Source organism: Macaca fascicularis, chromosome 18 (assembly GCF_037993035.2).
Source record: "Macaca fascicularis isolate 582-1 chromosome 18, T2T-MFA8v1.1".
Taxonomy (NCBI): domain Eukaryota; kingdom Metazoa; phylum Chordata; class Mammalia; order Primates; family Cercopithecidae; genus Macaca; species Macaca fascicularis.
The window spans coordinates 34,260,473-34,275,846 of record NC_088392.1 but is presented as its reverse complement, the minus strand read 5'-3'; positions in this window follow the sequence as shown (position 1 = coordinate 34,275,846).

The following is a 15,374-nucleotide window of genomic DNA, read 5'->3' as shown; positions in this document are numbered from 1 at the left end:
CCTCAGATGAAATCTGGAAAGAAGCTTTCTGCGAAACATCTTAGTGTTCTGTTAATTCATCTCACATAGTTACAACTGTATTTCGTAGATCTCTTTGCTAGCCTTATTTCTGTGGAAACTGAGAACAGATATTTCAGATCTCTTAGAAGACTATAGGGCCAAAGGAAATATCCTCTGTAGCAAATAGAAAGAAGCTTTCTGAGAAACTTCACTGTGTTCTCTGAAATCATCTCACAGAGTTAGAGATTTCCCCTCAAGAAGACTTTCGCTAAGATAGTTCTTGTGGAATTGGCAAAGTGATACTTGGAAGCCCAAAGAGGGCTATGGTGAAAAAGGAAATATACTCAGATGAAATCTGGAAGGAAGCTTTCTGAGAAACTGCTTAGTGTTCTGTTAATTCATCTCACAGAGTTACACCTGTATTTCGTGGATCTATTTGCTAGCCTAATTTCTGTGGAATCTGAGAACAGATATTTCGGATGCCTTAGAAGACTGTAGGGCCAAAGGAAATGTCCTCCGATAACAAAGAGAAAGAAGATTTCTGAGAAACTTCTTTGTGTTCTGTGAAATCATCTCACAGAATTACAGATTTCCCCTCAAGAAGCCTTTCGCTAAGACAGTTCTTTTGGAATTGGCAAAGTCATATTTGGAAGCCCATAGAGGGCTATGGTGAAAGAGGAAATATCCTCAGATGAAATCTGGAAAGAAGCTTTCTGAGAAACTGCTTAGTGTTCTGTTAATTCATCTCAGAGAGTTACATCTGTAGTTCGTGCATCCCTTTGCTAGCCTTATTTCTGTGGAATCTGAGAACAGATATTTCGGATCCCTTTGAAGAGTATAGGGCCAAAGGAAATATCCTCCGAAAACAAAGAGAAAGAAGCTTTCTGAGAAACTTCTTTGTGTTCTGTGAAATCATCTCACAGAGTTACAGCTTTCCCCTCAAGAAACCTTTCGCTAAGACAGTTGTTGTGGAATTGGCAAAGTGATATTTGGAAGCCCATATGGGGCTATGGTGAGAAAGGAAATATCCTCAGATGAAATCTGGAAAGAAGCTTTCTGAGAAACTGCTTAGTGTTCTGTTAATTCATCTCACAGAGTTACATGTGTATTTCGTGGATCTCTTTGCTAGCCTTATTTAAGTGGAATCTGAGAACAGATATTTCGGATCCCTTTGAAGACTATAGGGACAAAGAAATATCCTCCGATAACAAAAAGAAAGAAGCTTTCTGAGAAACTTCTTTGTGTTCTGTGAAATCATCTCACAGAGTTACAACTTTCCCTTCAAGAAGCCTTTCGCTAAGATAGTTCTTGTGGAATTGGCAAAGTGATATTTGGAAGCCCATAGAGGGCTATGGTGAAAAAGGAAAAATCCTCAGATGAAATATGGAAAGAAGCTTTCTGAGAAACATCTTAGTGTTCTGTTAATTCATCTCACAGAGTTACATCTGTATTTCGTGGATCTCTTTGCTAGCCTTATTTCCGTGGATTCTGTGAACAGATATTTCTGATCCCTTTATAGACAAAGGGGCCAAAGGAAATATCCTCCGATACCAAGAGAAAGAAGCTTTCCGAGAAACTTCTTTGTATTCTGTGAAATCATCTCACAGAGTTACAGCTTTCCCCTCAAGAAGCCTTTCGCTAAGACAGTTCTTGTGGAATTGGCAAAGTGATATTTGGAAGCCCATAGAGGGCTAAGGTGAAAAAGGAAATATCCTCAGATGAAATATGGAAAGAAGCTTTCTGAGAAACATCTTAGTGTTCTGTTAATTCATCTCACATAGTTACAACTGTATTTCGTAGATCTCTTTGCTAGCCTTATTTCTGTGGAAACTGAGAACAGATATTTCAGATCTCTTAGAAGACTATAGGGCCAAAGGAAATATCCTCTGTAACAAATAGAAAGAAGCTTTCTGAGAAACTTCTCTGTGTTCTTTGAAATCATCTCACAGAGTTACAGCTTTCCCCTCAAGAAGCCTTTCGCTAAGACAGTTCTTGTGGAATTGGCAAAGTGATATTCGGAAGCGCATAGAGGGCTATGGGGAAAAAGGAAATATCCTGAGTTGAAATCTGGAAAGAAGCTTTCTGAGAAACTGCTTAGTGTTCTGTTAATTCATCTCACAGAGTTACATCTGTATTTCTGGGATCTCTTTGCTAGTCTTATTTCTGTGGAATCTGAGAACAGATATTTCGGATCCCTTAGAAGACTATATTGCCAAAGGAAATATCCTCCGATAACAAAGAGAAAGAAGCTTTCTGAGAAACTTCTTTGTGTTCTGTGAAATCATCTCACAGAGTTACAGCTTTCTCCTCAAGAAGCCTTTCGCTAAGACAGTTCTTGTGGAATTGGCAAAGTGATATTTGGAAGCCCTTAGAGGGCTATGGTGAGAAAGGAAATATCCTCAGATGAAATCTGGAAAGAAGCCTTCTGAGAAACTGCTTAGTGTTCTGTTAATTCATCTCACGGAGTTACATCTGTATTTCGTGGATCTCTTTGCTAGCCTTACTTCTGTGGAATCTGAGAACAGATATTTTGGATCCCTTTGAAGACTATAGGGACAAAGGAAATATCCTCCGATAACAAAGAGAAAGAAGCTTTCTGACAAACTTCTTTGTGTTCTGTGAAATCATCTCACAGAGTTACAGCTTTCCCCTCAAGAAGCCTTTCGCTAAGACAGTTCTTGTGGAATTGGCAAAGTGATATTTGGAAGCCCATTGAGGGCTATGGTGAAAAATGAAATATCTTCAGATGAAATCTGGAAAGAAGCATTCTGAGAAACTTCTTAGTGTTCTGTTAATTCATCTCACAGAGTTACATCTGTATTTTGTGGATCTCTTTGCTAGCCTTATTACTGTGGAATCTGAGAACAGATATTTCGGATGCCTTAGAAGACTGTAGCGCCAAATGAAATGTCCTCCGATAACAAAGAGAAAGATTTCTGAGAAACTTCTTTGTGTTCTGTGAAATCATCTCACAGAGTTACAGCTTTCCCCTCAAGAAACCTTTCGCTAAGACAGTTCTTGTGGAATTGGCAAAGTGATATTTGGAAGCGCATAGAGGGCTATGGTGAAAAAGGAAATATCCTGAGAATAAATCTGGAAAGAAGCTTTCTGAGAAACTGCTTAGTGTTCTGTTAATTCATCTCACGGAGTTACATCTGTATTTCGTGGATCTCTTTGCTAGCCTTATTTCTGTGGAATCTGAGAATAGATATTTCGGATCCCTTTGAAGACTATAGGGCCAAAGGAAATATCCTCCGATAACAAAGAGAAAGAAGCTTTCAGAGAAACTTCTTTGTGTTCTGTGAAATCATCTCACAGAGTTACAGCTTTCCCCTCAAGAAGCCTTTCTCTAAGACAGTTCTTGTGGAATTGGCAAAGTGATATTTGCAAGCCCATAGAGGGCTATGGTGAGAAAGGAAATATCCTCAGGTGAAATCTAGAAAGAAGCTTTCTGAGAAACTGCTTAGTGTTCTGTTAATTCGTCTCACAGAGTTTCATCTGTATTTCGTGGATCTCTTTGCTAGCCTTATTTCTGTGGAATCTGAGAACAGATATTTCGGATCCCTTTGAAGACTATAGGGACAAAGGAAATATCCTCCGATAACAAAGAGAAAGAAGCTTTCTGAGAGACTTCTTTGTGTTCTGTTAAATCATCTCACAGAGTTACAGCTTTCCCCTCAAGAAGCCTTTCGCTAAGACAGTTCTTGTGTAATTGGCAAAGTGATATTTGGAAGAGTATAGAGGGCTATGGTGTAGAAGGAAATATCCTGAGAAGAAATCTGGAAAGAAGCTTTCTGAGAAAATGCTTAGTGTTCTGTTAATTCATCTCACGGAGTTACATCTGTATTTCGTGGATCTCTTTGCTAGCCTTATTTCTGTGGAACCTGAGAACAGATATTTCGGATCCCTTTGAAGACTATAGGGCCAAAGGAAATATCCTCCGATAACAAAGAGAAAGAAGCTTTCTGAGAAACTTCTTTGTGTTCTGTGAAATCATCTCACAGAGTTACAGCTTTCCCCTCAAGAAGCCTTTCGCTAAGAAAGTTCTTGTGGAATTGGCAAAGTGATATTTGGAAGCCCATAGAGGGCTAAGGTGAAAAAGGAAATATCCTCAGATGAAATCTGGAAAGAAGCTTTCTGAGAAACTGCTTAGTGTTCTGTTAATTCATCTCACAGAGTTACATCTGTATTTCGTGGATCTCTTTGCTAGCCTTATTTCTGTGGAATCTGAGAACAGATATTTCGGATCCCTTAGAAGACTGTAGGGCCAAAGGAAATGTCATCCGATAACAAAGAGAAAGAAGATTTCTGAGAAACTTCTTTGTGTTCTGTGAAATCATCTCACAGAGTTACAGCTTTCCCCTCAAGAAGCCTTTCAATAAGACAGTTCTTGTGGAATTGGCAAAGTGATATTTGGAAGCCCCAAAATGGCCATGTTGAAAAAGGAAATATCCTCAAATGAAAACTCGAAAGAAGCTTTCTGAGAAAATGCTTAGTGTTCTGTTAATTCATCTCACAGAGTTACATCTGTATTTCGTGGATCTCTTTGCTAGCCTTATTTCCGTGGAATCTGTGAACAGATATTTCTGATCCCTTTAAAGACTACAGGGCCAAAGGAAATATCCTCCGATACAAAGAGAAAGAAGCTTTCCGAGAACCTTCTTTGTGTAATGTGAAATCATCTCACAGAGTTACTGCTCTCCTCTCAAGAAGCCTTTCGCTAAGACAGTTCTTGTGGAATTGGTAAAGTGATATTTGGAAGCCCATAGAGGGCTATGGTGAAAAAGGAAATATCCTCAGATGAAATCTGGAAAGAAGCTTTCTGAGAAACATCTTAGTGTTCTGTTAATTCATCTCACATAGTTACCTCTGTATTTCGTAGATCTCTTTGCTAGCCTTATTTCTGTGGAAACTGAGAACAGATATTTCAGATCCCTTAGAAGACTATAGCGCCTAAGGAAATATCCTCTTTAACATATAGAAAGAAGCTTTCTGAGAAAATTCTCTGTGTTCTTTGAAATCATCTCACAGAGTTACAGCTTTCCGCTCAAGAAGCCTTTCGCTAAGACGGTTCTTGTGGAATTGGCAAAATGATATCTGGAAGCCGATAGAGGGCTATGGTGAAAAAGGAAATATCCTCAGATGAAATCTGGAAAGAAGCTTTATGATAAACTGCTTAGTGTTCTGTTAATTCATCTCACTGAGTTACATCTGTATTTCGTGGATTTTTTTGCTAGCCTTATTTAAGTGGAATCTGAGAACAGATATTTCGGATCCCTTTGAAGACTATAGGGCCAAAGGAAATATCCTCCGATAACAAAGAGAAAGAAGCTTTCTGAGAAACTTCTTTGTGTTCTGTGAAATCATCTACAGAGTAACAGCTGTCCTCTAAAGATGCCTTTCGCTACGACAGTTCTTGTGGAATTGGCAAAGTGATATTTGGAAGCGCATAGAGGGCTACGGTGAAAAAGGAAATATCCTCCGATGAAATCTGGAAAGAATCTTTCTGAGAAACTGCTTAGTGTTCTGATAATTCATCTCACAGAGTTACATCTGTATTTCGTGGATCTGTTTGGTAGCCTTATTTCTGTGGAATCTGAGAACAGATATTTCGGATCCCTTTGAAGACTATAGTGTCAAAGGAAATATCCTCCGATAACAAAGAGAAAGAAGGTTTATGAGAAACTTCTTTGTGTTCTGTGAAATCATCTCACAGAGTAACAGCTTTCGCCTCAAGAAGACTTTCGCTAAGACAGTTATTGTGTAATTGGCAAAGTGATATTTGGAAGCGCATAGAGGGCTATGGTGAAAAAGGAAATATCCTCAGATGAAATTTGGAAAGAAGATTTCTGACAAACTGCTTAGTGTTCTGTTAATTCATCTCACAGAGTTACATCTGTATATCGTGGATGTCTTTGCTACCCTTATTTCTGTGGAATCTGAGAACAGATATTTCGGATCCCTTTGAAGACTGTAGGGCCAAAGGAAATATCCTCCGATAACAAAGAGAAAGAAGTTTTCGGAGAAACTTCTTTGTGTTCTGTGAAATCATCTCACAGAGTTACAGCTTTCCCCTCAGGAAGACTTTCGCTAAGACAATTCTTGTGGAATTGGCAAAATGATATTTGGAAGCGCATAGAGGGCTATGGTGAAAAAGGATATATCCTCAGATGAAATGTGGAAAGAAGCTTTCTGAGAAACTGCTTAATGTTCTGTGAATTCACCTCAGAGAATTACATCTGTATTTCGTGGATCTCTTTGCTAGCCTTATTTCTGTTAAATCTGAGAACAGATATTTCGGATCTCTTTGAAGACTATATTGCCAAATTAAATACCCTCCGATAACAAAGAGAAAGAAGCTTTCTGAGAAACTTCTTTGTGTTCTGTGAAATCATCTCACAGAGTTACAGCTTTCCCCTCAAAAGCCTTTCGCTAACAGTTCTTGTAGAATTGGCAAAGTGATATTTGGAAGCCCATAGAGGGCTATGGTCAAAAAGGAACTATCCTCCGATGAAATCTGGAAAGAAGCTTTCTGAGAAAGTTCTTAGTGTTCTGTTAATTCATCTCTCAGAGTTACATCTGTATTTCGTGGATCTCTTTGCTAGCCTTATTTCTGTGGAATCTGAGGACAGATATTTCGGATCCCTTTGAAGACTATAGGGCCAAAGGAAATATCCTCCGATAACAAAGAGAAAGAAGCTTTCTGAGAAACTTCTTTGTGTTCTGTGAAATCATCTCACGGAGTTACCGCTTTCCCCTCAAGAAGACTTTCGCTAAGACAGTTCTTGTGGAATTGGCAAAATGATATTTGGGAGCGCATAGAGGGCTATGGTTAAAAAATTAAATATCCTCAGATGAAATATGGAAAGAAGCTTTCTGAGAAACTGCTTAGTGTTCTGTGAATTCACCTCAGAGAGATACATCTGTATTTCGTGGATCTCTTTGCTAGCCTTATTTCTGTGAAAACTGAGAACAGATATTTCGGATCTCTTTGAAGACTATATTGCCAAATTAAATAATCTCCGATAACAAAGAGAAAGAAGCTTTCTGAGAAACTTCTTAGTGTTCTGTTAATTCATCTCACGGAGTTACATCTGTATTTCGTGGATCTCTTTGCTAGCCTTATTTCTGTGGAATCTGAGAACAGATATTTCGGATCCCTTTGAAGACTATAGGGTCACAGAAAATATCCTCCGATAAGAAAGAGAAAGAAGCTTTCTGAAAAACTTCTTTTTGTTCTGTGAAATCATCTCACAGAGTTACCGCTTTCCCCTCAAGAATTCTTTCGCTAAGACAGTTCTTGTGGAATTGGCAAAGTGATATTTGGAAGCCCTTAGAGGGCTATGGTGAGAAAGGAAATATCCTCAGATGAAATCTGGAAAGAAGCTTTCTGAGAAACTGCTTAGTGTTCTGTTAATTCATCTCACAGAGTTACATCTGTTTTTCGTGGATAACTTTGCTAGCCTTATTTCTGTGGAATCTGAGAACAGATATTTCGGATCCCTTTGAAGACTATAGGGCCAAAGGAAATATCCTCCTATAACAAGGAGAAAGAAGCTTTCTGAGAAATTTCTTTGTGTTCTGTGAAATCATCTCACAGAGTACAGCTTTCCCATGAAGAAGACTTTCGCTAAGACAGTTCTTGTGGAATTGGCAAAGTGATATTTGGAAACCCATAGAGGGCTATGGTGAGAAAGGAAATATCCTCAGATGAAATCTGGAAAGAAGCTTTCTGAGAAACTGCTTAGTGTTCTGTTAATTCATCTCACAGAGTTACATCTGTATTTCGTGGATCTCTTTGCTAGACTTATTTAAGTGGAATCTGAGAACAGATATTTCGGATCCCTTTGAAGACTATAGGGCCAAAGGAAATATCCTCCAATAACAAAGAGAAAGAAGCTTTCTGAGAAACTTCTTTGTGTTCTGTGAAATCATCTCACAGAGTAACAGCTTTCCTCTCAAGAAGCCTTTCGCTAAGACAGTTCTTGTGGAATTGGCAAAGTGATATTTGGAAGCGCATAGAGGGCTATGGTGAAAAAGGAAATATCCTCAGATGAAATCTGGAAAGAAGCTTTCTGAGAAACTGCTTAGTGTTCTGTGAATTCATCTCACAGAGTTACATCTGTATTTCGTGGATCTCTTCGCTAGCCTTATTTCTGTGAAATCTGAGAACAGATATTTCGGATCTCTTTGAAGACTATATTGCCAAATTAAATAATCTCTGATAACAAAGAGAAAGAAGCTTTCTGAGAAACTTCTTTGTGTTCTGTGAAATCATCTCACAGAGTTACAGCTTTCCCCTAAAGAAGCCTTTCGCTAACAGTTCTTGTAGAATTGGCAAAGGGATATTTGGAAGCCCATACAGGGCTATGGACAAAAAGGAAATATCCTCAGATGAAATCTGGAAAGAAGCTTTCTGAGAAACTGCTTAGAATTCTGTGAATTCATCTCACAGAGTTACACCTGTATTTCGTGGATCTCTTTGCTAGCCGTATTTCTGTGGAATCTGAGAACAGATATTTCGGATCCCTTTGAAGACTATAGGGCCACAGAAAATATCCTCCGATAAGAAAGAGAAAGAAGCTTTCTGAAAAACTTCTTTTTGCTCTGTGAAATCACCTCACAGAGTTACCGCTTTCCCCTCAAGAATTCTTTCGCTAAGACAGTTCTTATGGAATTGGCAAAGTGATATTTGGAAGCCCTTAGAGGGCTATGGTGAGAAAGGAAATATCCTCAGATGAAATCTGGAAAGAAGCTTTCTGAGAAACTGCTTAGTGTTCTGTTAATTCATCTCACAGAGTTACATCTGTTTTTCGTGGATCACTTTGCTAGCCTTATTTCTGTGGAATCTGAGAACAGATATTTCGGATCCCTTTGAAGACTATAGGGCCAAAGGAAATATCCTCCTATAACAAGGAGAAAGAAGCTTTCTGAGAAATTTCTTTGTGTTCTGTGAAATCATCTCACAGAGTACAGCTTTCCCATGAAGAAGACTTTCGCTAAGACAGTTCTTGTGGAATTGGCAAAGTGATATTTGGAAACCCATAGAGGGCTATGGTGAGAAAGGAAATATCCTCAGATGAAATCTGGAAAGAAGCTTTCTGAGAAACTGCTTAGTGTTCTGTTAATTCATCTCACAGAGTTACATCTGTATTTCGTGGATCTCTTTGCTAGCCTTATTTAAGTGGAATCTGAGAACAGATATTTCGGATCGCTTTGAAGACTATAGGGCCAAAGGAAATATCCTCCAATAACAAAGAGAAAGAAGCTTTCTGAGAAACTTCTTTGTGTTCTGTGAAATCATCTCACAGAGTAACAGCTTTCCTCTCAAGAAGACTTTCGCTAAGACAGTTCTTGTGGAATTGGCAAAGTGATATTTGGAAGCGCATAGAGGGCTATGGTGAAAAAGGAAATATCCTCAGATGAAATCTGGAAAGAAGCTTTCTGAGAAACTGCTTAGTGTTCTGTGAATTCATCTCAGAGAGTTACATCTGTATTTCGTGGATCTCTTTGCTAGCCTTATTTCTGTGAAATCTGAGAACAGATATTTCGGATCTCTTTGAAGACTATATTGCCAAATTAAATAATCTCTGATAACAAAGAGAAAGAAGCTTTCTGAGAAACTTCTTTGTGTTCTGTGAAATCATCTCACAGAGTTACAGCTTTCCCCTCAAGAAGCCTTTCGCTAACAGTTCTTGTAGAATTGGCAAAGTGATATTTGGAAGCCCATAGAGGGCTATGGAAAAAAAGGAAATATCCTCAGATGAAATCTGGAAAGAAGCTTTCTGAGAAACTGCTTAGAATTCTGTGAATTCATCTCACAGAGTTACACCTGTATTTCGTGGATCTCTTTGCTAGCCGTATTTCTGTGGAATCTGAGAACAGATATTTCGGATCCCTTTGAAGACTATAGGGCCAAAGGAAATATCCCCCGATAACAAAGAGAAAGAAGCTTTCCGAAAAACTTCTTTGTGTTCTGTGAAATCATCTCACAGAGTTACCGCTTTCCCTACAAGAAGTCTTTCGCTAAGACAGTTCTTGTGGAATTGGCAAAGTGATATTTGGAAGCCCTTAGACGGCTATGGTGAAAAAGGAAATATCCTCAGATGAAATCTGGAAAGAAGCTTTCTGAGTAACTGCTTAGTGTTTTTTTAATTCATCTCACAGAGTTACATCTGTATTTCGTGGATCTCTTTGCTAGCCTTATTTTCGTGGAATCTGAGAACAGATATTTCGGATCCCTTTGAAGACCATATTGCCAAATTAAATAATCTCCGATAACAAAGAGAAAGAAGCTTTCTGAGAAACTTCTTTGTGTTCTGTGAAATCATCTCACAGAGTTACAGCTTTCCCCTCAAGAAGCCTTTCGCTAACAGTTCTTGTAGAATTGGCAAAGTGATATTTGGAAGAGCATAGAGGGCTCTGGTAAAAAAGGAAATATCCTCCCATGAAATCTGGAAAGAAGCTTGCTGAGAAAGTTCTTAGTGTTCTGTTAATTCATCTCTCAGAGTTACATCTGTATTTCGTGGATCTCTTTGCTAGCCTTATTTCTGTGGAATCTGAGAACAGACATTTCGGATCCCTTTGAAGACTATAGGGCCAAAGCAAATATCCTCCGATAACAAAGAGAAAGAATCTTTCTGAGAAACTTCTTTGTGTTCTGTGAAATCATCTCACAGAGTTACAGGTTTCCCCTCAAGAAGCCTTTCGCTAATACAGTTCTTGTGGAATTGGCAAAGTGATATTTGGAAGCCCATAGAGGGCTATGGTGAAAAAGGAAATATCCTCAGATGATATCTGGAAAGAAGCTTTCTGAGAAACTGCTTAGTGTTCTGTTAATTCATCTCACAGAGTTACATCTGTATTTCGTGGATCTCTTTGCTAGCCTTATTTCTGTGAAATCTGAGAACAGATATTTCGGATCTCTTTGAAGACTATATTGCCAAATTAAATAATCTCCGATAACAAAGAGAAAGAAGCTTTCTGAGAAATTTCTTTGTGTTCTGTGAAATCATCTCACAGAGTTACAGCTTTCCCCTCAAGAAGCCTTTCGCTAACAGCTCTTGTAGAATTGGCAAAGTGATATTTGGAAGCGCATAGAGGGCTATGGTCAAAAAGGAAATATCCTCCGATGAAATCTGTAAAGAAGCTTTCTGAGAAAGTTCTTAGTGTTCTGTTAATTCATCTCTCCGAGTTACATCTGTATTTCGTGGATCTCTTTGCTAGCCTTATTTCTGTGGAATCTGAGAACAGATATTTCGGATCTCTTTGAAGACTATAGGGCCAAAGCAAATATCCTCCGATAACAAAGAGAAAGAACCTTTCTGAGAGACTTCTTTATGTTCTGTGAAATCATCTCACAGAGTTACAGGTTTCCCCTCAAGAAGCCTTTCGCTAAGACAGTTCTTGTGGAATTGGCATAGTGATATTTGGAAGCGCATAGAGGGCTATGGTGAAAAAGGAAATATCCTCAGGTGAAATCTGGAAAGAAGCTTTCTGAGAAACTGCTTAGTGTTTTGTTAATACATCTCACAGAGTTACATCTGTATTTCGTGGATCGCTTTGCTAGCCTTATTTCTGTGGAATCTGAGAACAGATATTTCGGATCCTTTTGAAGACTCTAGTTCCAAAGGAAATGTCCTCCGATAACAAAGAGAAAGAAGCTTTCTGAGAAACTTCTTTGTGTTCTGTGAAATCATCTCATAGAGTTACAGCTTTCCCCTCAAGAAGCCTTTCGCTAAGACAGTTGTTGTGGAATTGGCAAAGTGATATTTGGAAGCGCCTAGAGGGCTAGGTGAAAACGGAAATATCCTCAGATGAAATCTGGAAAGAAGCTTTCTGAGAAACTGCTTAGTCTTCTGTTAATTCATCTCACAGAGTTACGTCTGTATTTCGTGGATCTCTTTGCTAGCCTCGTTTCTGTGGAATCTGTGAACAGATATTTCGGATCCCTTTGAAGAGTATAGGGCCAAAGGAAATATCCTCCGATAAGAAAGAGAAAGAAGCTTTCTGAGAAACTTCTTTGTGTTCTGTGAAATCATCTCACAGAGTTACAGCTTTCCCCTCAAGAAGCCATTCGCTAAGACAGTTCTTGTGGAATTGGCAAAGTTTCATTTGGAAGCGCATAGAGGGCTATGCTGAAAAAGGAAATATCCTCAGATGAAATCTGGAAAGAAGCTTTCTGAGAAACGGCTTAGTGTATTGTTAATTCATCTCACAGAGTTAAATCTGTATTTCGTGGATCTCTTTGCTATCCTGATTTCTGTGGAATCTGAGAACAGATATTTCAGATCCCTTTGAAGACTATAGTGCCAGAGGAAATAAACTCCGATAACAAAGAGAAGGAAGCTTTCTGAGAAACTTCTTTGTGTTCTGTGAAATCATTTCGCAGAGTTACAGCTTTCCCCTCAAGAAGCCTTTCGCTAAGACAGTTCTTGTGGAATTCGCAAAGTGATATTTGGAAGCTCATAGAGGGCTATGGTGAAAAAGGAAATATCCTCAGATGAAATCTGGAAAGAAGCATTCTGAGAAACTGCTTAGTGTTCTGCTTAATCATCCCACAGAGTTACATCTGTATTTCGTGGATCTCTTTGCTATCCGTATTTCTGTGGAATCTGAGAACAAATATTTCGGATCCCTTTGAAGACTCTAGGCCCAAAGGAAGTATCCTCTGATAACAAAGAGAAAGAAGCTTTCTGAGAAACTTCTTTGTGTTCTGTGAAATCATCTCACAGAGTTACAGCTTTCCCCTCAAGAAGCCTTTCGCTAAGACAGTTTTTGTGGAATTGGCAAAGTGATATTTGGAAGCCCATAGAGGGCAATGGTGAAAAAGGAAATATCCTCAGATGAAAACTGGAAAGAAGCTTTCTGAAAAACTGCTTAGTGTTCTGTTAATTCATCTCACAGAGTTACATCTGTATTTCGTGGATCTCTTTGCTAGCCTTATTTCTGTGGAATCTGAGAACAGATATTTCGGATCCCTTTGAAGACTATAGGGCCAAAGTAAATATCCTCCGATACAAAGAGAAAGAAGCTTTCTCAGAAACTTCTTTGTGTTCTGTGAAATCATCTCACAGAGTTACAGCTTTCCGCTCAAGAAGCCTTTCGCTAACAGTTCTTGTAGAATTGGCAAAGTGATATTTGGAAGCCCATAGAGGGCTATGTTCAAAAAGGAAATATCCTCAGTTGAAATCTGGATAGAAGCTTTCTGAGAAAGTTCTTAGTGTTCTGTTAATTCATCTCTCAGAGTTACATCTGTATTTCGTGGATCTCTTTGCTAGCCTTATTTCTGTGGAAACTGAGAACAGATATTTCGGATCCCTTTGAAGACTATAGGGCCAAAGCAAATATCCTCCGATAACAAAGAGAAAGCAGCTTTCTGAGAAACTTCTTTGTGTTCTGTGAAATCATCTCACAGAGTTACAGCTTTCCCCTCAAGAAGCCTTTCACTAAGACAGTTCTTGTGGAATTGGCAAAGTGATATTTGGAAGCGCATTGAGGGCTATGGTGAAAAAGGAAATATCCTGATGAAATCTGGAAAGAAGTCTTCTGAGAAACTGCTTAGTGTTCTGTTAATTCATCTCACAGAGTAACATCTGTATTTCGTGGATCTCTTTGCTAGCCTTATTTCTGTGGAATCTGAGAACAGATATTTCGGATCCCTTTGAAGACTATAGGGCCAAAGTAAATATCCTCCGATACAAAGAGAAAGAAGCTTTCTCAGAAACTTCTTTGTGTTCTGTGAAATCATCTCACAGACTTACAGCTTTCCCCTCAAGAAGCCTTTCGCTAAGACAGTTCTTGTGTAATTGGCAATGTGATATTTGGAAGCCCATAGAGGGCTATGGTGAAAAAGGAAATATCCTCAGATGAAATCTGGAAAGATGCTTTCTGAGAAACTGCTTAGAGTTCTGTTAATTCATCTCACAGAGTTACACCTGTATTTCGTGGATCTCTTTGCTAGCCTTATTTCTGTGGAATCTGAGAACAGATATTTCGGATCCCTTTGAAGACTATTGGGCCAAAGGAAATATCCTCCGATAACAAGGAGAAAGAAGCTTTCTGAGAAACTTCTTTGTGTTCTGTGAAATCATCTCACAGAGTTACCGCTTTCCCCTCAAGAAGTCTTTCGCTAAGACAGTTCTTGTGGAATTGGCAAAGTGATATTTTTAAGCCCTTAGAGGGCTATGGTGAAAAAGGAAATATCCTCAGATGAAATCTGGAAAGCAGCTTTCTGAGAAACTGCTTAGTGTTTTGTTAATTCATCTCACAGAGTTACATCTGTATTTCGTGGATCTCTTTGCTAGCCTTATTTTTGTGGAATCTGAGAACAGATATTTCGGATCCCTTTGAAGACTATAGGGCCTAAGGAAATATCCTCCGATAACAAAGAGAAAGAAGCTTTCTGAGAAACTTCTTTGTATTCTGTGAAATCATCTCACAGAGTTACAGCTTTCCCCTCAAGAACACTTTCGCTAAGACAGTTCTTGTGGAATTAGCAAAATGATATTTGGAAGCGCATAGAAGGCTATGGTTAAAAAATTAAATATCCTCAGATGAAATATGGAAAGAAGCTTTCTGAGAAAATGCTTAGTGTTCTGTGAATTCACCTCAGAAAGTTACATCTGTATTTCGTGGATCTCTTTGCTAGCCTTATTTCCTTGAAATCTGAGAACAGATATTTTGGATCTCTTTGAAGTCTTTATTGCCAAATTAAATAATCTCCGATAACAAAGAGAAAGAAGCTTTCAGAGAAACTTCTTTGTGTTCTGTGAAATCATCTCACAGAGTTACAGCTTTCCCCTCAAGAAGCCTTTCGCTAACAGTTATTGTAGAATTGGCAAAGTGATATTTGGAAGCCCATAGAGGGCTATGGTCAAAAAGGAAATATCCTCCGATGAAATCTGGAAAGAAGCTTTCTGAGAAAGTTCTTAGTGTTCTGTTAATTCATCTTTCAGAGTTACATCTGTATTTAATGGATCTCTTTGCTAGCCTTATTTCTGTGGAATCTGAGAACAGATATTTCGGATCCCTTTAAGACTATAGGCCAAAGCAAATATCCTCCGATAACAAAGAGAAAGAAGCTTTCTGAGAAACTTGTTTGTGTTCTCTGAAATCATCTCACAGAGTTACAGCTTTCTCCTCAAGAAGCCTTTCGCTAAGACAGTTCTTGTGGAATTGGCAAAGTGATATTTGGAAGCGCATAGAGGGCTATGGTGAAAAAGGAAATATCCTCAGAAGAAATCTGGAAAGAAGCTTTCTGAGAAACTGCTTAGTGTTTTGTTAATACATCTCACAGAGTTACATCTGTATTTCGTGGATCTCTTTGCTAGCCTTATTTCTGTGGAATCTGAGAACAGATATTTCGGATCCCT